Genomic DNA, 24,507 nt, shown 5'->3' with positions numbered 1-24,507 from the left:
TGCGTTACTGTCAGAGTTTTACCACATTCTCTCCAATATTTATCGTTTTCCTTTTCGGTCATATGAGCTAATTTGGTGGGTGTGAGGTGGAACCTCCGAGTTGTTATAATTTGCATTTCTCTTAACAATAGTGATTTAGAGCATTTCTTCACGTGGCTGTAGATAGCTTTGATTTCTTCACCGGAAAACTGTCAGTTTGTAGCCTCTGGCCATTTGTCATTTAAGGAAGGCTTCGTATTTTATAGTTTTGACTCTGTTCTTCACATGTTGAGAGATTATAGATCCTAGAGTTGGTCTCCAACATTTCTACAGTCAGTCAAGAAAAATGTATGAAGCGCCTTACCGTGAGCCAGCATTTATTGAGCACCAATTACATGTCAAGGTCTTGGGAAGTAGGACAATATGATGATTCTAAAATAATGCCATTTTTTCAGTGCATTTTCACAAGAGCTATTCAGATATAAAAGCGACTCTATCCTTCCCATTTTGCAGATAAGGTTACAGTGCATAGAGAATTCTTGTGGTCTCGGAAGATTATCTAGATAGTAAGAGGCGGGACCAGGGCCGCTGGTATTTGGAGGCAGGGAGGTTAAGTGTGCTATTCTAATCATCCGGCGGAGAGGTACCGGGGGTCCGCCTACGCGGTTTCCACGCGCCCCGCCCACTAGCACGCCAATCCCTTCTGGAATCCGCTGCTAGGGGTAGTTCTGGTCCCTGTTTGCGCTCCTTTTCCGGGGACTGTCCCTTGCTTGCTGCTGCGGGTGAGGCTTGGCTGGAGCATCACTCCCTAGACTCTCCGAAGCACCTACACTAGACTGCAACCAACCCAGTAATTTGCCCGTTTTACGCCACACCCCCAATCTCTCGGGGAGGGCGAGGACTTGTCGAATAGCTAGCCTCCGCTTAGGCCTAAAGGCCCAGCCTCAGCTTTCCAGCTCAGTCACTAGGCCAAGGCGGGAGGGGACGTCGCGAGACCAGGCACATCACGTGCGGCTCGCCTCTTCCTCCTTCTTCTCCTCCTCCTCCCAGTTCTCCCATCCCCTCCCTCGCCTCGCGCTGGAGCGCTGACCTAATGGCCCCGCCCATAGAAGTGACGTCGAAAGCCTCGCCCCTTTTTTTCTCCTGCTAAACAGCTATTGACCCAGGAGGTGAAAGTGGCTGCTGACCGTTGAGACTGCGCTTGAGTCTCGTCCTCCTCGTTGCTCCCCCTTTATCGGGGGGCTGTTGCAGGGACTCGGCCGGCCGGGGTAGGTAGCGCCCGGACCACTGTGGGTTCCCTCGGCGAGCGCTCGGTGCTTCCCCCTCCCCCTCTCCCCGCCTCTGGAGACTCTAGCCGCCCGAGCGGCCCTGCCGGGTCACGCTGTCCGCCTCAGGGGGCGTAACAAGTAGTGGGGGAGGGGGAAGCGCTTAGTTTTCGGGGCGCTTCTAGGCTGGGGTCACTTAGTTCCTCCCGCGCTACGGTTCTGGGCTGTTCTGCGGATCCTGGAGTTTGAAGCACAGGGAGGCCTTAGAGAGAGCGGAGCGCCCGCCGACCCTTGCCTGTGTACCCTCCTCTCTGCCCCGCGGTCCCGCCGCCTGCGTGACTCCGGGCATCGGTGCTTGCGCTGAGGCTTTACCCGGAGCATCTGTGGCTGCTGCTGTTCCCATTTTTCAGCCAAATAGCGGGAGGACGGAGAGGTGTCGCTGTTTTCGGAGGCAGAGAACTGCATATGTGGGGGGAGGGAGGAGTATGGAATGGGGTGATTGTATCGCGGCGGCGGTGTGTGGGTCCCCCAGCACACTGGGAGTTAGGGTACCTGCGTCCTAGTCCCGGCCGCCACCCAGTAGCAGTGTGACCTTGGGACAGAGTCTTCACCTGTCTGGGCAGACTTGCTTGTAATGGCATTGCCGGCTCGCCCCCCACTTATCTCCAGGAAGGAGCTGGGGCAGGGTGCATCTGTAAATCAAGGGTTTGAATTGGGTATTTTTAAGCACCTTCAAGTTCCAAAATCGTTGATTGTATTCAATAAAAAACATTAGGTGAAGGTGTTCTGCCAGGTACTGGAAATACAGATGAAAAATGACAAAGTACCGCCTTCCAGAAACTTACATTCTTTTGCGAGAAGAGATGACAGATAAATGAATAAATCGCCCTTATATGAGGGAGAATATAATGGGAGTAAGGGAGAAATCCACACCAGGGGTTCGAGGGAAGTTTGAGGAGGGAAGTAGGCAGGGATGGGAGCAGTAGCACTTGACCTGGCCTTAGAAAGAGATCAAAAAATAATGAAGTGGAGTGTCGCACAGACTTGAGAGAACTTGAAAGCTCTTTAAAGTGCTAGAATGCCGTTCTTTTGTGATGATTCTAATTTGTCCAGACTTATTTTTGATGTTACATTTGAGTCTTTTCTTCCAAGGGCAGTTGTACTCAGGAAGGAAGTTTGGGAAATTAGGGTTCATTTTAATTGAGATTTGCAGAAAACTTCCCTGTTATAATTTGAAGAACGTTGTAAGAAAGTGCATTCATTTTAGTCAAGGCTGAGAACAATATTTTTTACAAGTTGAATAAAGGACGTGTTGCTTCATATAGTATTATTTGTATTTGTGTAGTATATTATAACTTTCAGCACTTTTTCACAAAAAAAACAAAAAACCTTTTTTTCAAGCCGGTAAGAACTTCTTACCAGCTTTTTGCATTCCTTTGTCAGTCATATTCACAAATCTTCAAGAACTCATTTTTTTTAAGTGACTTTGGCATTTGGCTTGAACCTCTTCCATTTCTAACCTATCCCTTGCTTGCTATCAATAGGAGCCAATTTAGTATTCATATTGATGATGCAACAAATATTCTGACTTCTTTCTTTCTCAACCATCTCATTTCCCATGACCTCCATTCTATCTTGGTTGTAACTTAGACTTCACTATCACTCACAACTGTTAAACTTTCAAACTTGTGAACCCTGAGATTCCCTGACTAGTTTTCTGCATATTTATTTCCATCTCTAATCACTGTTGCAGTCCTTCTATATCTATTCTTCTCCTTTTCTTTTCTTTGACTTTTATTTCTTAACTTTCCCTATTCTTAATGTCACCCTTGTTCTTTTCATTTCCCTTCCATTTTCTCATCCACAGTCCTGAATCTAGTTTACTGCTTTTGCAATATATTCTCTTCCACATTTAAAACCCTTGCCCTCTCCATGTCTTGGCAATTGATTCCCTGATCTCATCCTGCCTTTTTTCTTTTTTTGTAAACTATATGCAAAGATAATTTTCAACATTCACCCTTGCAAAACTTTGTGTTCCAAATTTTTCTCCCTCCCTTCCTACCAACCTCTTTTCCCTACACAGCAAATATTGCAATATAGGTTAAACATGTGCATGCAGTTCTTCTAAGCATATTTCCATGCTGCACAAGAAAAATCAGATCAAAAAGGAAAAAAAAAAAAATGAGAAAGAAAAAACAAGCAAGCAAACAACAACAAAAATGGTGAAAATATTATGTTGTGATCCATATTCAGTCCCCATAGCCCGTTCTTTGAATATGGATGGCTCTCTCCATTACAAAGCTTTTGGAATTGCCTGAATCACCTCATTGCTGAAAAGAGCCAAGCTTGATCATTACATAATCTTGTTTTAGCTATGTACAATGTTCTCTGTTCTACTCACTTCACTTAACTGATGTTCATGTAAGTCTCTCTAGGCCTTTCTGAAATTATCCTGCTGATTGTTTCTTACAGAACAAATAATGTTCCATAACATTCATATACCATAATTTATTCAGCCATTCACCTGCTGATGGGCATCCACTCAGTTTCCACTTCCTTGCCACTACAGAAAGGGCCATTATAAAAATTTTTGCACATTAGGGTCCTTTTCCCTTTTTTGTGATCTCTTGGCATACCAACCCAGTAGTGACACTGCTGGATCAAAGGGGAAACACAGTTTGATAGCCCTTTGGACATAGTTCCAAATTGCTCTCCACACTGGTTGGATCAGTTCACAACTTCACCAACAATGTATTAGTGTCCCAGTTTTCCCACATCCCCTCCAACATTTATCATCATCTTTTCCAGTCATTTTAACCAATCTGAGAGGTGTGAAGTGGTACCTCAGAGTTGTCTTAATTTGCATTTCTCTAATCAATACTGATTTTCATATGATTAGAAATGGCTTTAATTTCATCTGAAAATTGTTCATATCCTTGGACCATTATAAATTGTAGAATGGATTGTATTCTTATAAATTTAAGTAAATTCTTTATATATTTTGGAAATGAGGTCTTTATCAGAACCCTTGGATGTAAAAATTTTAATTTAACTTTTTACTACATAAACCTTGGGAATGAAGTGCTTGGAACATATTGTTCATTAAATGTTTTTTGCACAGAAGCATTTTTTGACACAATTTTAATTAAGCTCTGCATTTATTTAGCTATCCATTTAGTAATTGATCCACAAGTGATTTATTAAATGATACCTATGGGTCTGGCGCTATGCCAAGAATTAACACAAAAACCCCTCAGCCCTCTAAAAGAAAGAAACAAATGAAAAAAACCCAACCCACATCTGCTTTCAAAGAGTTCACATTAGAATGAGGAAGACTACTTGTAGATTAATACTTACAGACAAGTTATATATAGAGCAGGAGGAATGGGAATCCTCTGGAAAAGGCATTAGCAGAAAAGGGGAGGGAGAGTAGGGCAAGGCACAGGGAGCAAGAAAGGCCTTCAGAAAATGTTTGAGCTAAGCCTTGAAGGAAACTAGGAATGTGAAGAGGCGGAGATAAGAGAGTGTTCTAGGCACACAGAAAGGTAGAGATGAGAGATGAGGAGTTGGGTTTGAAGAACAGCAAATGGAAGCATACTGTTGGATCATAGACTGAATGGAGAAGTAAAGTGTTGGGAAGACTAGAAAGGTAGGAAGAAGCCATGTTGTGAAGCACCTTAAATGTCAATTAAAAAACTAAGAGGAAGATCACTTTGACAGCTGTTATGGATATGGATGAGAAGATATGTATATGGGATGTTGTGGAGGTAGAAGCAAGGATTTGGCAAACAGCTGTAAGGTGAATGAGACTGAAGAGTTGGGGATGATTCTGAGTTTGGTGAGGAGGAGGATGGTGCTGCCATTGTTCAGTAAGAGTGCCGAGGAAACCCCAAAACTCTGAAAAATCCTTTAAGGAGAAAACCTCCCTACACTCTGCCTCTGGGAGGGGACTCCACCCCAAGCTATCAAAGAACAAGCCTTAGGCTTGACATAAAGATTTGTAAATCATCTGCATAGATATAGTTGAACCTTGGAGGGCTGATGAGATCACCAAGAAATAGTATAAAGAGAAAAGAGAAGAGGGCCCAGGACAGACATTTAAGGAATCCTCAAGGTTAGTGGATATGATTTGGATGATGATTCAGCAAAGGAATCTGAGGAGTAGCCAGGCAAGTAGGGAGAAAAAGCAAGAGAGCATTATTACAGAAATGAGAGGGAAAAAGAAAAGATTCCCAGAGGGGGGGGAAAAATTCCGAAGCAGTGAAGAGAAGAGGATTGAAGATTAAGAAAAGTCCATTAGATTGGGGAGGATAGTTCATTAATAACTGGCTAGAGTAATTTCAGTTGAATGAAGTGGGAAGCCAGATAATAGATGGCTTATAAGAAGATACTTAAAGGAAAGGAAATGGAGGCATTGAATACTCTTTTCAAGGAGTTTAGCCTATATAGGAAAGAAGTATATAGAGTAATACCTTCAAGGAATAGTAAAATCAAATAAGAATTTTTTTTTTTAAGATGGGGACACCTCATGGACATGCTTATAAGCAGTATGGAAGAAGCCAGTAGCTTTGCTCAAGACAGAAATTTTGAGAGACAGAGTAACAAATATAGTCCATTTATTTATTTTTAATTAAAGCTTTTTTTTTTTTCTTAAATGCTGAGGCAGTTGGGGTTAAGTGACTCTCCCAAGGTCACACAACTAAGTGTCTGAGGCCAGATTTGAACTCAGGTTCTCCTGACTTCAGGGCTGGTGCTTTATCCACTGTACCACCTAGCTGTCCTAAAGCTCTTTTATTTTCAAAATATGTGCATGAATTTGAAAGTATGCCCAAAGAGTTATCAAACTGTGCATACCCTTTGACCCAGCAATATTTCTACTGGGATTATATCCTAAGGACATCTTAAAGGAGGGAAAGGGACCCACAGGTGCAAAAATGTTTGTGGCAGCCCTTTTTGTTGGCAAGAAACTGGAAACTCAGTGGATGCCCATCAATTGGAGAATGGCTGAATAAATTGTGGTATATGAATGCTATGGAATATTATTGTTCTGTAAGAAACGACCTGCAGGATGATTTCAGAGAGGCCTGGAGAGACTTATGTGAACTGATGCTAGGTGAAATGAGCAGAATCAGGAGATCATTATATACTTCAACAAGAAGACTATATTACGACCAATTTTGATGGACATGACTTTCTTCTACAATGAGATGATTCAAACCAGTTCCACTTGTGCAGTGATGAAGAGAGCCATCTACACTCAGAGAAAGGACTGTGGGAACTGAGTATGAACCACAACATAGCATTCTCACTCTGTTGTTTGCTTGCATTTTGTTTTCAGTATTTTTTTCTTCTTTTTTTGATCTGATTTTTCTTATGCAGCAAGATAACCATATAAATATGTGTACATACATTGGATTTAATATATATTTTAACATATTTAACATGTATTAAACTGTCTGCCATCTAGGGGTGGGGGTGGAGGGAAGGAGGGAAAAATTTGGAACAGTAGGTTTTACAAGAGTCAGTGTTGAAAAATTACCTTTGCATATGTTTTGCAAATAAAAAGCTTTAATAAAATTTAAAAAATATATGCATGGATAATTTTTCAACATTAACCCTTGTAAAAGGTGTTGCTCCAATTTTCTCCCCCCTTCTCCTACCCTAGATGGCAAGTAATCCAATATGTGTTAAACATAGTAGAAATATAGGTTAAACACATGCATACATATTTATTCAGTTATCTTGATGCAGAAGAAAAATCAAATCAATCCAGAAAAAAAGAAAGAAAATAAAATGCAAGCAAATAACAACAAAAGGAGTGAAGACCAGTTTCAGTGATCTTGTGTGATGAAGAGAGCCATCTGCACCTAGAGAGAGGACTGTAGGGATTGAATGTGGGATGGCAACATATCATTCTCACTCTTTTTGTTGTTGTTTTCTTGCACAATCCATTTATTAGCAAGGCTAACAATCGACAATAAATGGGGGTCAGTGGTTTCTCTAGATGACCAAAGGTGCAGAGTTAGGGATAATAGGAGTCCTATTGAGCAACACATGGTTGTCTTATTGGCTAGATGTTTCTATGAGGAGGTGGGATATGTGTCTTGAAGTAAGTTGTAAGAAGACTGGAAGGGGCGTAGGTTATAAAGATCTTAGAATGCTAAGCAGGATGTCTGTTCCTTGAAGCAATAGGGAGCCATTGGAGTTATTGAGTAAGAGGATGATGGGATCCCACTTGTGCTTTAGGAACATCACTAGTTGCTAAATGGAAGGTGGATTAGAGTAGAGAAAGATATGAGGCAGGCAGTCACACCAGCGGGTGTATGTAAAGTGATGAGGACCTTCACTAGAATGGTGACATTGTTAGAGAACTTCTGTGTGGGGAAGATGTTGCAAAGGTGAAACCCACAGGCTTTGGCAACAGTAACAGCTTGTATATGAAGGATGGGAGATAGTGAGGAATCCAGAATTACTTCTAGGTTGTAAGCCTAAGGGACTAGGAGTATGGTGTTGCCCTCTACAGTAGTAGGGAAGAAGAAAAAGAGGAATGTTTAGAGGAAAATATTTACCTAGTTGCAAATCTTGCTGTTTCTGCCTTAACACATCTTTCATGACCATATTCACTTGTCCCACATTAGGTTAAGCCTAAGCACCTTTTTGCCCACTCTCCTAGTTGGTATCCTTCCCCAATCTCTAACTCCTCTAGTCCATCTTCTACACAACTGCTAAAGAGGTTTTTCTTTAAATGCAGATTTGACCATATTTTGCCTTTACTCAAAGAAATTCCCATGGTCTCAGTTCCTATTGCCCCTGGATAAAATATAAAGTATCCTTTTTACCTTTTGAAGCTCTTGACAACTTGGCCCCAACATATCCTGTTTTTCTTATATATCAGTCCCTAAGATGGCCTTGGACCAAGAATAGGGATGCAAAATAAATAATAAAAGCAAAGAGCAAATTTTAAAAATGTGGTGTCTTTTTTTAAAAATTATGAACTTAAACCCCCCCCCCCCACAAATTTGTCATCTTTTTACATTGCCTGCATTTCCTCCTGTATTTCTTCCCCTCTCCTCTTCCAGAGATAAAAGAAAAAGAAGGGGGAAAAATCAGAAATAATATACATTCAAAAATATGAAATATATATTCAGTGTTCCACACTTGTGTGGAAGTCTGTTTAGGGAGTCCTGCCTCCACAAAAGAATAGAGGTAGAAATCTTCTAATATCCCTTCTTTGAGACATACTTGTTTTGCAGTTATTGTGTCTATTTAGGTTATGATAATCATTGTGCCTATTGTTTATTAGCTAATGTTTTCCCATGTCCTTTGTATTTGTCATATTCATCATTTTTTACAACCTGTAATATTTCATTACATTCATGTACCATAATTTGTTTAGCCATTCCCCTGTCAGTTAGCATCTTTGTTTCTAATTTGCAAAGAATAGATCTAATAATAGTGAGAAGATGAGCAAAGCAGAAGGATAAGTTGTCTTTAAAGAGTAGAGTGTTTTCTCTGAAAGAACCTCAGTGTAGATTGGAAATTATATGGCCTCCTAAAAAACTCAAAATTAAAAGTAGCTCTTCTTGGTTAAGTTAACCCATTCTCATTCTTCTAATCCTTCTTTTGCAGATTTAAAGTTCTTATATTTATTCAATAAATATTTGAAGCCAAGTATATTTATAACATCATGGGAAATATGAAAAAAAATCTTAAAATCTAGCTAAATTTTAATTCTTTTTTAAAATAATATTTTGTTTTTCCAAATACATGCAAAGACAGTTTTCAGCATTCATCTATGCAAAATAATCCAGTATAGATTTAACACGGTCAATTCTTCTAAACTTATTTCCATATTCACCTTTTGCATGAGAAAAATCCGATCAAAAGAAAAAAAAAAACATAAGAAAGAAAAAAAAAAAGGCCCAAGCAAGCAAACAATAAGATGAACATACTATGATTTTATCTACCTTCAGTATCCATAGTTTTCTCTCTGGATGTGGATAGCACTTTCCATCCCAAATGTACTGAAATTGCCTTGAAGTCACTTTATTGTTGAAAAGAGCCAAGTCCATCACAGCTGTATATCTAACTCTTTTTTTTTTAAATCTTTTTATTTTAAAAATATATGCATGGATGATTTTCAACATTCACCTTGCAAAACTTTTATGTTCCAAATTTTTTCCCTCTCCTTCCCCCCCCCCACAGCAAGTAATCCAGTATATGTTAAACATATGCAATTCTTCTATATATATTTCCACAAATATCATGCTGCATAAGAAAAATCGGGGCAAAAAGGGAAAAAAATGAGAAAGAAAACAAAATGCAAACAAAAAACAAAAAGCATGAAAATGCTATGTTGGGATGCACATTCAGTTCCCACAGACCTCTGTCTAGGTATAAATGGCTGTCTTTATCACAAGACTATTGGAACTAGTCTGAATCATATCATTGTTGAATAGAGCTGTGTCCATCAGAATTGATCATTGTATAATCTTGCTGTTGCTGTGTATAATGATCTCCTGGTTCTGCTCACTTAGCATCAGTTTCTGTAAGTCTCTCCAGGCTTCTCTGAAATCATCCTGCTGATCATTTTTTCAGAACAATAATATTCCATGACATTCATATACCATAACTTATTCAGGCATTCTCCAATTGATGGGCATCCACTCAATTTCTAGTTTCTTGCCATTTAGATTTTACTCTTAAAATCCAGACATAGAGCTAGGATAGGGACTTTAGAGATCATCTGATCTAACCCTTATAAAGAAACAGACTCAAGGAAATGAAAATAAAGTCATAGTGGGTTAGTGGCACAGCCTTACTTAAAAAAGCATTTCCTACCATCTAATTTTAGGGCAGTATGCATATTTTCTTTTGTAGCTTGGGATACAGGACATTATATGTAACAGTTTAAAAAGAAAATACTAGGAAGTATATATTAAGTGCCATATATTAATACCAACAAAACCCAGAGTAATTCAAGAAGATTGCTAATTTCTTTTTATGATAGGGACAGTAGACTAGCACAATCCCAATAATGGACTATGTAGGTTGTTAGGGATCCATTCCAATTAAAGTTGCAGAAATTTATCAGCAAAAATGTTAATTAATGGGTGATGAATTTTTTTGGGGGGTGGAGGGTAGTGGGAAACCATAGCAATTCATAAAAATATTTTACTAAAAATTACGGGAATAATAAGGGAGAAGCACTAAGATTTTAGAGAAATGTTGTAGACAGAATATCTCTTAAGCTCATTACAACAATTGACAAAGTCTGTTATTGTATTCTCATGGACAAAATGGAGAAATGATAACTCGTGGTTCAGTTATGGAATTAAGTTGTCAACTGAATCCAAAAATAAATGGATCTTTGTGCCTAATGTCTAGTGATATATTACATGGTTCTGTCTTCGATTCTAAAATGTTCAATTTTTTAAAAAATCAGTGACTTGGATTATAATATAGAAAACATGCCTAACAAATCTGATGTAACACAAAACTGGAATGGATAGCTGACATATTGGATGAAAGAGGATATAAAAACATCTTGGATGAACAAAACAAATTTAATATTTTATGATAATTTTTTATAGTAAAACCATGTTTCAGTAGAGTAGTCTCTTATAACAAAGAAAAAACCCAGACAAAATCAACTGCCACAAGGACTGTCTGTGTCTGACAGCATATGCAATAATCTATCCTCTTCCTTTAGACTCTCATTTTTGGATTATCTGAAAAACCTGTGTTAAAAGAACTATTTAAAATTTGTGTTATGTTTGAGAGGTCACTGGATATTGTGCCATATAAACTTTTTGATGCATTTGAAAGGAAAACTGCTTGAATGTCCCCATGCACCCAAATGCCTTCTTGGAATTAGAGATATAGATAAATGTGCCAATTTTATCCCTGTTGATTTGCTAAAGACTGAGGATGTTGCATCATTTAAAAAAGTATAAAAAGAGACAATTTTGATCATATTCTCAAATTGTGAACTCTTAACATTATCTCTCAGACTCTAACAAGGGCCCCTGTGGAGTTCAGGCCTTGGGAACTTCCATATACACTAGCAGAAATGGAAAATATAAAATGTTCTAGCCTTAAAAAAAAAAAAGAAAGAAAGAAAGAAAAAAGTGAATGTACAATGAAAACAAAAGGCATCTATTAGAAAGAAACATAAATAATAGTGTAAGTACAAGATAAGGGAGAAGTTGATGTAAAAAATATTTAGTGGTTTTAGTCGAGTTTCAGATCAATATATCAGCAATGTGACATGACTACTTCCCAAAACTAATGTAATCTTAGACTACATTCATAAAATTTAGTGTCCAAGAAAAAAGAAGTTGATAGTATCAATGTACTCTATATTGGCTAAATCAAATCTAGAATATTATGCTCAGTCTAGACATTACATATTCAAAAGGAACATTGACAAATTGAAAGGACATTTAAAATGATGAGATTTAGAATTATGCGATATAAAGAGATTAGAGATTACTCTAGAGAAGAGATAACCTGATAGTGGTCTTCTAAAATGCCTTTTGGAAAGAGGATTGTATTCTGTGGATACTGCAGCCTATTGTTGAAAAGTTAAATATAAGTACTTGTATGGACAAAAATTAAAACAGGAAATTACACTCTTCTGAATTGCTTAGAAATTTCAGAGCTCAGTATCATAAAGATAGCACAGTAATGTATAATGGTGAGATCCAATATTTGGCCATATTTTTGGGTGACAATGAATATGATAGTCCTGATTTAAGAACTTATCAAAACAATGACTACTTACATCTCTAAAAGACTGATGATGAAAAGAATGCCACCTACTGTCTGATAATGGAATTCATGATACAGACTGAGATATGTATTTTGTGAAATGGTTATTGTGTGGATTTATTTCACTTATTTATTCTTATTTGTTACAAGTTTGTCTTTTTTAATTGGAGAAGAGATCTAAAGTTATGCAGTTTTCAAATATGTGGTTTGTTTCCACTTCTTGCCCTCACCATGATAACTTTCTTTTTAAATAAAATGTCTATTGGTCATTGAATTTGAGAATGATCAACAGAGTATCCGAAGAGATATCAGTCTTATTTTGAAGTCCTCAGGTAGTAGCTTGGGATTTTGGGGGAAGAATGAGTAAATAGCAGCAGTGTTCTAGACAAGAAAATAGAGTGAAGGACCTTACCCTCTAAGGAGAAACAATTTAATAGAATGGCAGAGGGAGAATCTGCAAGTTGAAACAGAAAGCAATTAGTATACTAAATCCTCCTGACTCAGTGTGTTTGGATGATATGAAAACTCATCCAGTGATAGGGTCTTTTTGTGAAAGCCGGATGTCCATGAGCATAAAAATAGTACAGTATTATATAATCATAGATTCATAAACTTAGACTCAACCTAGAGATGACTAAACAAATTGTACATGAATATAATAGGAAATTACTGAGCTTCAGGAAACAATGAAGATGATGAATATAGAGAAGTATGGGAAGACGACATGATCTGATACAAAATGGAATAAGCAGAGCCAGGAAGACAATAAATTACAGTGACTACACTGATATGAATAGAACAATCACCATAGAATAGTCAAAAATGAATATACACATATAAAGAACAAGCTTGGCCTCCTAGGAGAGACAAAAAGTCATGTCACTGCTTCTTTGTGGGGGGAGAAGAGAGTATATAAATAACATCTGTTGTTTTCAATGTATTGATGGGTTTTGCTGAATTTTTTATATTCTCTTTTTAAATTAAAAAAAAGTTCCTTTATGAAAGAGATGTCTTACTAGAAGAGGAGGATATATAGGATAACTCTAAATAAAAACAAAAGACATGCTTTTTGTTTTCTTTCTAAATTTTTCTTTTTTTATCTTTTTTTTTTTTTTTTTTTTTTGTGCAGCCAGATAAATGTGGAAAGTATGTATAGAAGAATTGCACATGTTTAACATATTGGATTACTTGTCTATGGGAGTGGGTTGGGAGGAAGGGAGGGAGAAAAATGTGAAACATAAGTTCTTGCAAGGGTGATTGTTGAAAATTGTCTTTGAATATATTTTGAAAATAAAAAGCTAATTTTTTAAACTAAGAAAAAAATACACACAAAAACAAAAGGCAGCAATAGAAGTCTTTTTTGTTGTTGTTGTTGTTTTTAAATGCTCTTCAGAGTTCATCTATTTTATTTAGCCTGTGCCCAAAGCATGAATCCTTGCTTACAACATCAATGAAAAGTGGTCATCCAGGCTACTTGAAAACCTCCAGTGAAAAGAAATTATCTTTCCTGAGGCATTCCATCCCACTTTTGGACAGCTTTAATTTTTAGGGAAGCTAGGTGGTACAGTTGATAGAGTACTGGACTTGGAGTCAGGAAAACCTAAGTTTAAATTTGGCCCGAGAGACTTACTAGCAATGTAACATTGAGCAAGTCCCTTAATCTTGTCTGCCTCAGTTTTCTCATCATTTTTTTTTTTTTTAAGCTTTTTATTTTCAAAACATATGCACTGAGTTCTCTCATCTTTTAAATGATCTGGAGAAGGAAATGACAAACAATTATAGTAAACTTTACCAAGAAAACCACAATAGGGTCACAAAGAATTGGACACCACTGAGGCAGTAATTGTGAGCAAGTTTTTCATTATGGTCCATATCCATATTTTTCATTGGTGTAGAAAACATTCTTTACCAGTGTCATTGAGTGACTCATCTGCACTACTGCAATCTTGGAGAATTACCTGTGACATAAAGTAGTTTGCTGAGTCATAGAACCAGTGTGAGGTCACATGTAGAACCTGAGCTTAAGTTTTGCTGAATCTGACATGTTGCTGAATCTGACATCTAGTATCTGTCTACTGTGCTGTCTCATTTTTTCTTTATATTTTCTTTATATTAGGCTAAAATCTATTCAGTAACTTCCATATGTAAATCATAGTTCTCCACAGTCAAGCTGAACAAGTCTAATCATCTAACATATGACAACAACTAGAATATTATCCATGAATTTCCTTTTCTCTAGGCTAAATATTCCCAGTTCTTTTAGCTGATTTCACATAGCTTTTGAATTATCTGATTATATTAGTGCCATCTTTTAGATGCATTCCTAATCAATGTCCCTTCTAAAATGTGGTGCCCAGATTTGGACATAAGATACAGATGTGATCTGACTGGGCACTATATTTCTGTTAATGTAACCTATGACCTCATTAAATTTGGCTGCCATATCACACTGCTGACTCATATTGAGTTTGCAGTTGACTCATCTTGTTAAGAATTCCTAAAACATTATAAGTAACTCTGTCCAAATATAGGTACAGAAATAAGTTCTAAAGCCAACTATATATTATTTTTGGATATGCTTTTAAGTTGTCTGCATTATTAATTTCTCACCTTTACTTCCTTCTCACATCAATGTGGATAATTGTTTATTTAGACACTTGTAGTCATATGGTAGTTTAGCATTCACAATAGCCTTCACAAAACATATTAGGACATAGAACCATTTGCCAGTGTTTCTTAAAACTTAAAATTTCATTAGAGGTCTTTCACATAACAGAAGGAACACTGGGCTTTCCTAGATAATTAAATTTTAGTTTCAGTTTTTAAAGCTTGTTGTGTGATATTAGGCAAGTCAAATAATATCTCTATTAGCCTAAATTTCTTCATTTGTTAAACGCATTGCTTTAGATAATTTCTAAGACCTTCCAAGCTCTCAACTCTGACTGATAGAATTGACAAATTTTTAAACTCCAGCAAAGTGTTTTAACCTGGCATTGATGAATTTGTTGGGGGGGGGGGTTCTTAATATTTTGATAACAGCATTTCAGCATATTTGACTTCTACTGTAACCCAATGCAATTTATTTTATGCATCTGAAAAAATTCCCAAAAGTCCTTAAGTTTTTCAAGACTTCCAAAGGGATCCTTGGTATAAAAAATTAAGAACACCTGCTCTAGAATAATATTTTCCTTTTTAAAAAATTCTCAATCTTATTTTATTTTTCCAAATACAATGTAAAGATAGTTTTCAGCATTCATTTTGTAAGATTTTGTGTTCTAAATTTTTCTCTCTCCTTTCTTTACTTCCTCTCTCCCCAAGACAGCAAATAATCTGATACAAATTAAATATATATATAATTCTTTTAAACATATGTCCATATTTGTTATGTTGTGCAAGAAAAATCAGACCAAAAGGGCGGGAAAATGAGAAAAAAAAACCCAAACAAATAAAAGGTTAAAATACTGTGCTTTGATCCCCAGTCTCCATAATTCTCCCTCTGGCTATAGATGGCATTTTCCATCCCAAGTCTATTGGAATTGCCTTGAATCCCCACATTGTTGAGAAGAGCCAAGTCCATTACAGTTGATCACATAATCTTGTTACTGTGTTACCATGTTCTTTTGCTCAAAAAAGAATATTTTCTTTTTTCTTTTAAAAAAATCTTTTTATTTTTACCAAATTCATGCAAAGATAGTTTTCTGTAGAGGGTCACAATCAGTGGGGAAACTCTGGGTAAGGTATAAGACCCGTCAGCCCAGAGGGAACCTGCTAACAATGTCTGGCTTGGCTCCCTATGTCCCCTCAGGGCTCTCAGCCTTCCTGAGAAATCAGGGGGTGGTGACAACCTGTGTTGAGATTGAAGCAGAGGGATAGCAGGTGGAAGTGATACTAGGTGGCAAACTATATAGCAAGTTGTTTATGTGGTCCTACGTGCTGAGTTGTTTTTTTGTTACATTATAAAAAGGAGAAAGCCCTTGAAATAAAAGGACTCCATTTTTCTACCATTCTTGGGAGTCCCACCTCATCACTGTCTCCATTAGGAAAGTATATTTTAATCACCTTGTTGTGGGGGCTCCAGAAAACAACTGTACGTTTTGTCTCCCCAACTTGGGGGCTCTAGAAAGCAGGACTCAATATTTTAATCACCCCAAATTGGGGTCTAGAAAGCACGACGCAACAGTTTTCAACATTCACCTTTGCAAAACTTTGTGTTCCAACTTTTTCTCCTTCCCATAAAAAGCAAGTAATCTAATATAGGTTAAACATGTGCAATTCTTCTAAATATGTTTCCATATTTCTCATGCTGTGCAAGAAAAAAAAAATGATCAAAAGGTGAAAAAAAAATGAGAAAAAAAGCAAATAACAACAACAAAAAGGTGAAAATACTATGCTTTGATCCAAATTCAGTCAGTCTTTATAGTTCTCTTTTCAGATGCCAATGGCTCTATCACAAGTCTATTGGAATTGCCTTGAAATACCTCAGAATATTTTCCTGTACAACAATATAAAGACACATTTGTATATTTGTTATGGTACCTATTTGGGTACTTAACTTTGGCTGCTCTGAGTAGCTATATAGTTTGTATTTAAAATGGCTGGCCCTGATTATGAAAAAACCAAACAACCTTTTGTAAGTCTTAAATATGTTTTATCTATTAATTATACTCAATTACTGAAAAGTTACCAACTTTAATGTTGACTGTATTAAGTTACTTGATGTATACAGGTTGTAATATCTCTTATGGATCTTTGGAATGTGATTTAGGATTATAGCTTTAGAGCTGAAAGAAACATTAGAACTTGAGTTTAATGAGAAACTGGGTCCCTGAGAAATTAAGCAATTTGCCCAAGGTCAAAGTGTAGTAAATGGCAGAGCTAGGATCTGACCCTAAGCCTTTTTACTCTAAAAACAGCCAATGTTCTTTTTTTTAAACAGTTTACATTTACAGTTAGGATTTTAAAAATTAGTTTTAAAGTTATTTAGGTGGAATCTCTAGGAGAATGATTTCCAAAGTGCATTTTCAGAGTAATCTCTCAAATGATTTCATTTGTTAAACAGGGTTTTTAGATTTTGGTTTTTAGCACCGTGTGTGTGTGTGTGTGTGTGTGTGTGTGTGTGTGTGTGTGTGTACACATGTGTACATAAGGTGTTAATATGATTGCATAGAATTTTGAATAGGCTCTGACTCCATTTGTCAGGTTAAACTTCTAAAAGAAAGTTGGCTCCCCAAGTTGTTGCCTTTGTTCACTTTAAGGGTTCTAGCTGATTCTTAATTTTCCAGGACAGGATTTGGGATCACCTTTTTATCCTGTCTCTAGGAAATGTCCATGGAATGCTGATAATAGTGACTGAATTATGCAGATAGGTATTATATTCATCTACTATGTATCAAGGACTATACACTTTTTTATAAATATTACCTCACAATCTCTCCCCCCCTTTACAGTTGAGGAAATTAAGGCAACCAGAGATTAGAGTGACTTGCCTTAGGCTAGTTGCCTAGGGTCACATAACTAGCTAGTGTCTGAGGCCAAATTTAAACTCAGATCTTCCTGAGATACAGGCTTAGCACCCTGAATTTGCAGATTCTCTTTTACTTCATGTACAAATGAAGAAACTGAAGTTCAGACAAGTGAAGTGTTTTTGCTCAAAGTGATCCAGTTGGGAGAGCCAGTATTTAATTGTAGTTCTCCTGACAAGTCTATATACTACTATGTTGCTTTTCTGTATGACTTAATGGTCCTACAAAAATAGAGAAGGTGAAATACAGTTAAAAGTTTTAGGGAATGCCACATCATGCCGTTTAGTGCTTCAGTTTTTAAGATTCTTCCCAACCTCCAGCCCCAAGAGGTAGAAAGACCAACCTTCTATTGGATTTTGCCCAAACTCTAAAATAACTTCAGAGATAACTCATTTATCTGCCATTATGAGAAAAGAAAGACAAAAAAAATTATGTAAATAACCAAAAAATAGTATGCTTTTATCTTCATTCAGACTTCATGATTTCTTTTTCTGGATATGTATAGCATTTTTTACACTGAGTCCTTTGGAATTGTTTTGTTTCATTATATTGCTGAAAATAGCCAAGTCATTCACAATTGATCATTATATAATATTGCTCTTGCTGTGTACAATAATCATCTCTTGGTAGCAGCACCTTTTTGTAAAAGCAAAGAACACTCTATTATGTTTAATTAGATTACAAAAAAAGACTTTAAAAATCTGAATTCATTAACATGGGTACTTAAGAAATCCCTTCAAAAAATTATTAAGTGATGACCAGTCTTCTGTTGATAAGCCTCTTCAAATTTAGCCAATCTGGTAGTCCTCAGAAAACAGACACAGTTTTTTGTTGGACTTACTATTCAAAAGTTTTTTGTTTTTTGTTTTTAGGGGGGAATGTTCTTCCTAGTATGTGGTACAGGAAACTGGTGAGGGGTCACCATTTAATAAAAAAGCTGGAGAGAGCTCTAGAGAAAAGCAAAGTTTATTGTACATTCTCGACAGAAAGGCGTCCACCCTAAGAGTCGGAGAGAGGAAGCGCCTCCGGTGGGCAGGACAGCCCCTTTAATCCCTAACTCAAAACACCCCCTCCCACCACTGACCCTCATCCTCATTGGCTGAGAGTCTTACATTCTAAACTCGAGATCTGCCCATGAAATTGAACTTGACCAATAAGTACATAGTTGCCCATATTTGGCTGAAATAGGGAAATGATATCATGGGAGGGGAACGCAATTATGCCCTTGTTTAGAGTTCTTCAGGCCTACTCAAACTCTGAAGTAGATGAAGCCTTACTTGATTTTCACAACTGTCTTGAAAGATCTCACCTTATCTCATTCAGTCCCTCTGCTTATTTTGTACACTGAGATCTCTTCAAATTTTTGTAACATAATTTCACATTCCCTATGAATTCCTCACTTCCTTCTGGTTCCTGTTGGCCTTGGGCCACCGGCTCCACCCTTGCCCTTTTAACAGCATCCATCTAACAGACCCTTCAGCTTTCTCTTCCAACCTGATCATTCCAGATAATGATTTTGGACAATTCTGGTTATTAATCTGATCAAACAAGGGATGCAGATAGGGAATAATATAACACCACTAAGGTCTATAAGGCCAAGCCAAAGGAGCTGCTTCCACCAGCTTCCCAAACTAGGACCACTAAGAAGTATTGAACAGTGAGGTCCACATCTGTACAGGAACATGAGCAAGTTTCCTAACATTCTTAGTGATTTCTCTTAATAGATTTCCATGTCATTTGGCCTTGGTCCAATATAACAAATCTCTCTCCAATTAAGAAGTAGGTGAGTATAGGCAGTTAAACCACAGATCCAATAATGATCCTTTAGAGCAGGTTGTTCCCTTGAAAATATGTAAAAGGGTCTCTCATCCCTAAGGGCCCCCCCCCACAAAGATGACATAATGACATTTCCATAAACCTTGCTCCTTCCTCCAACTACAATTGGCAGCTGGCCACTGATCTATTAGGTTAAAGGTACTCCAAAATGTGGGATACAGAGTCCCATGTTTCCGGGTGTCCCCCAGAGTGACATTATACCAACCCCATTGATAACTGTACCCAATGTATATGTTCCCTTTGGGATCGGTTATTAAGGACCCAGGCTGGGCTTAAGGGGACAGGTAGCCATGGCCATTGGTTTGATTGTTGGGATCCAACACAGATCCAACAATTTGATAAATTAAAAGTTCTCCCTATATTCTGCATGAGCAGGAGGAACTAGTTCTCATCTCTGGAAAATAAAAGTCTGGTTTCTATGGCTATCATGAGGAAATAGGTAACCCAAAGCTCAGGGAAAGCCCCATGAGGTTCAACTTATAACACTGTGAAGTTAAGGTGAAATTCCCAAGAGGAAAATATATCAGCTTCCAAACAGGCAAAGAGACCTAAAGTAAGAAAAGTCATACAGTTACAATGCACTGGATTCAGAATCAGTGTTCTTTCAGTGGCGGTCCCCTCCTCTTATGTAATTTGAGGTCTCCCCTATTAACTGTCCACTCCGATAAAGGTGGCGCCACAGGTCCTTTTGTCCTGGTGTGGTGTCCAGCCTCGTTCCTGGGTGCGAATCGCAGTGTCTGAGGTCAGTGCCACCTGGTAGGGTCCGTCCCAGCTTCTGTCCTTCCAGGAACGGATCAACACCCAATCTCCAACCTGAATTCTATGAACAGGGAAACCTAGGAGTCTGAGCTATTAACTCTTTTTGTTGAAGTTCTTGCAAATGTTTTAAGCAATGATTTAACATTATCTCTTAACAAATAAATCCTTTGTCTCTAAAATGGGCTCCCAATCTCCCTCATGATAAGCCTGGAAAGGATGACTGTACAATAATTCATAAGGTGAAAGCCCAATATCTCTACACGGCTTGGTCCTGATTCTAACCAGAGCGAGGGGAAGGCATTTAGTCCCAGGTAGTTGGGCCTCTAAAGATAATTTAGTCAGCTGCCGTTTTATTTCTTGGTTCATCCTTTCGACTTTCCCAGAAGAGGGAGGATGCCAAGGGGTATGGAGATCCCAAGTGATTTCTAAGGCCCCAATCAGATTCTGCAATACCTGAGCAAAAAATGTGTTCCCTGATCCGAGTCTATCCTCTCCACCATTCCATATCTGGGAATAATTTGTTCTAATAAGACCTTACTTACTGTCCAGGCAGTTGCTTGGCCTGAGGGGAATGCCTCCACCCATGAGGTCACTATGACCAGCAAGTATTTGATGCGACTCTGGTGACAGCTCTGGCATTGAGCAGCCTTGTCAGTCCTTCGACAAATGAGACAGCCGTCCACCAGGTGTCGGGACATAGTATATGGGCCGGGGGAAACATACCTTGTCAACACAGCATCACACAGGTTTTGGACATCCCAATGACTGTCCTGGTACAGTTGCTGAAGGACCTGCCTCATACTTGCTTTGGTCAGTACTTCTCTGCCATCAGGTAAGAGCCATTGTCCTTCCGAGTTCTCAACTGCTCCAAGAGTTGAGGCCTTCTCTTTTCCTTCTGAGTAAAACTGGGAGAGGGTAGACTGGGGGAAGTACAGGTATCAAGGCCATTATATGAGAAATATCCTGGTCTCCAGCTCCCTTGGCCTCCTCATTGCTAATCTAGTTCCCCTTACCTCAAAACAACTTCCCATCTCATGTCCCTTTACATGTATTACTGCTACATTCCAGAATGTTTTCCAGTCCCTCTTTTCTCCCAAATCCCTCCAAATCCATGCATCACACCCCAGGCATATCTCAAATCAGTGTGTGTATATATATATATATATGTAGTCCCATCCTGGTCCCACAATAATTTCAACCCTTGATTTAAAGCATACAATTCACAAGTTAGAGCCGACCAATGGGCAGGTAGACTGCCCTTGGTAACAGTGGAAGTTCTAGCAAACCCATTTCTTTTTCCCATTTACCATACTAGAAGAACCATACATAAATTCTAAACAAATATTTATCATAACCTTGTGTTGATAACAATAAGGAATTTGTCCCAATGAGTTTATATCCAAGTAGATCTTTCATAAGTGAACATTATTCATACAAATCAGTTTGTTTTTAAAAACACCCAATGCAAATTCAATTATATACAGAATGTCCAATTCCACACAAGAGAATTCAAGAAGTTTTGATAAGAGATTCCCATTAACTTGTAATGTGAGAGACATTCTGCTATTCTGAAACATAAGGTCTTATCAAGTATTCTGATAAAGAGGCAGGGGGGGGGGAGGTTTGCAGAACTAAGAGGCAGGGAAACTGAGGCAGGACAATAATTCAAAGTTAAAACATAAGCCAGCCAATCATAGTCTAGCAAATTTTCAGCTAGAGTCCCCTGTAAATGAGCAGGACCAGGAGATCATTGTATGCTTCAACAACAATACTATATGATGATCAGTTCTGATGGATGTGGCCCTCTTCAACAATGAGATGAACCAAATCAGTTTCAACAGAGCAGTAATGAACTGAACCAGCTACACCCAACGAAAGAACTCTGGGAGATGACTATGAACCACTACATAGAATTCCCAATCCCTCTATTTTTGTCCGCCTGCATTTTGGATTTCCTTCACAGGCTAATTGTACACTGTTTCAAAGTCTGATTCTTCTTGTGCAGCAAAATAACTGTTTGGTCATGTATACATATATTGTATTTAATTTATACTCTAGCATATTTGACATGTATTGGTCAACCTACCATCTTGGGGGGGAGGGGAAAAATTGGAAGAAGGGGTTTGGCAATTGTCAATGTGGTAAAATTACCCATGCATATATCTGGTAAATAAAAATTATTAGTTAAAGAAAAAGAAAAAGAAAAATATAGTAGTTTGGGACTTAGAAGTTTGAATAACATTTTTCTTTTCTAAATGATTTGTTTGTATGTGCGCATTAGGGGATGAGTAGGGTAGAAGAGAGGGTCCAAACTTTTGATTTCAATGCTATCCAGTGTGAAAGTTCCATCTGCTAATGCAGTTTAGCATCTCTTTGTTAATTTCCTGTCTGAAGGTTGCCTGTAAGTACTGAAAGGTTAAATGAAGTGTGGTGAATCTGGGGTAAGGTTTGACTCCAGAACCAGTTCTCATCCACATCACCTTCCTTTGCCTCTCCTCTTGTGATAATCATGTCATGTATACTTAGTGTATTATAAAGCTTAAAGATAGTTTCCTCCTCACTCTGTAGTAGGTATATAAAACGTGTATTCATCTCTCCTTTTGGCATATGAGAAAAATGAAATGACTTGTGCAAAGTTGAGTGATTGTGCTTTGGTGCAAGACTGATGTTCTTTTCTTGTGGATGTGATACCTTTCTGACAAAATGGACAAAAAGAAATTTAATAATTACATAAAAACTTTTGTTTGCAAACACTTGATAACTACTAGAGTGGGTTTAAAAAATTTGTTATTTTATTTTGTTGTTAAAGCTTTTAAATAAAAAGTAAATAATAATAAGTATTTTGGTAAAATAACCAAAAATACGCATGAGTAATTTTTCAGCATTGACCCTTGCAAAACCTTGTGTTCTAAATTTCTTCTCCTTTTCCCCAGCCCCTCCCCTAGATGGCAGGTAATCCAATACATGTTAAATATGTTAAAATATATGTTAAATCCAATATATGTATACATATTGATTCATTTATCTTGCTGCACAAGAAAAATAGGATCAAGAAGGAAAAAAAAAACTGAGAAAGAAAACAAAATACAAGCAAACAACAAGAGTGAATGAAAATGCTATATTGTAGTCCACACTCAGTTCCCACAGTCCTCTCTCTCTGGGTGTAGATGGCTCTCTTCATCACAAGATCACTGGAACTGATCAGAATCATCAAAGAGCTACATCTATCAGAATTGATTATCATATAATCTTGTTGTTGCCATGTATAATAATGTTTTTTTTAAATGACATAAAGAAAGAAGAAAATCACTTTGTGTTTTAACCCTAATTATCACTGCTCTTAATCTTGTTTACAGTATATTCTATTTTTTCTAAATGATTCATCAAGTTAAAAACCACCATTAGCCATAAATATCAGTGGGCTAATCTCAAATTATTCTTATCTACTACATCATGTATGAGATTCTCTAATATACAGGCTAAAATTGTTTTATAGTGAGGGATAAGTGGAATGGTCATCGTAGGCTTAAAAGAAGAAAAAAGGGAGAAAAAGTAGAGGAAAACCAAGAGGAATGGGAATATATGCATGATGAAAAGGACAGTGGTCTATTGCTACTCTAGATAATTAAATAATAAAGTGCATGGAATACCCAGCCTCGTGATCTTCTTGAGTTCAAATATAGCCTCAGACACTTACTACCTGTGTGTTCCTGAGCAAATCACTTAATCTTGTTTGTTGCAGTTTTCTCTTCTGTAAAATGAACTGGAGAAGGAAATGGCAAACCACTCTGTCATCTCTGCCAAGAAAACCACAAATGGGGCCACAAAGAGCCAGATATGACTGAACAACAAAACAATAACAAAATAAAATCACTTGTCTCCCTTCTTTTATTACTTTTATTACTGTGCAGTAATCTTTCCTTTGGAAAAGGTATTTTGGTCTACAGACCAGAGTTTACCTTTGAGTTCACTTATCCTATAATTAAATTTTGAATTCTATATTATGCTGAAAGGTGATGTGGTAGAATGAAAAGATTAGAATTAGAGTAGAAGTTAAAGGTTTGAATTCCACCTCTGACATTTACTAGCTATGTGATGATGGACAAGTTGCTTGATTTCTCAGAGCCCCTGTTTCCTCATCCATAAAATGGGAATGATAGTAATAACAGTGATAATGATAACCATGGTGTTTACTTCACAGGAACATTGTGAGTAACAAATTGGGTAATATGTATCAAACTTTGTGAATCTTAAAGTACTATGGAATTGTCAATTATATAAATAATAATGATGATGTCTGAGTAAATAAGATTTTTACTATATATTTACTATAGCAAATACAGATTTTTACTCAGATTAAGCTGAGCATAAGT

The 24,507-nt window shown here is 37.4% G+C and overlaps 1 protein-coding gene across 2 annotated transcripts in view; it reads left to right on the top strand.

The window, feature by feature from the left end:
- The first annotated feature begins 1,085 nt into the window (after positions 1-1,085).
- CDIP1 (cell death inducing p53 target 1) overlaps positions 1,086-24,507 on the top strand; it is a 50,295-nt gene continuing 26,873 nt past the window's right edge. The window contains exon 1 of one of the 2 annotated variants that reach the window (XM_074280398.1): positions 1,086-1,247. The gene's annotated coding sequence lies outside the window, so the exon portion shown is untranslated. The remainder of the gene's footprint in view (positions 1,248-24,507) is intronic. The other variant, XM_074280400.1, reaches the window with a different exon arrangement.

The sequence above is a fragment of the Sminthopsis crassicaudata genome, chromosome 1 (genome assembly GCF_048593235.1).
Source record: "Sminthopsis crassicaudata isolate SCR6 chromosome 1, ASM4859323v1, whole genome shotgun sequence".
Taxonomy (NCBI): domain Eukaryota; kingdom Metazoa; phylum Chordata; class Mammalia; order Dasyuromorphia; family Dasyuridae; genus Sminthopsis; species Sminthopsis crassicaudata.
This window is presented reverse-complemented; position numbering and strand designations above follow the sequence as displayed.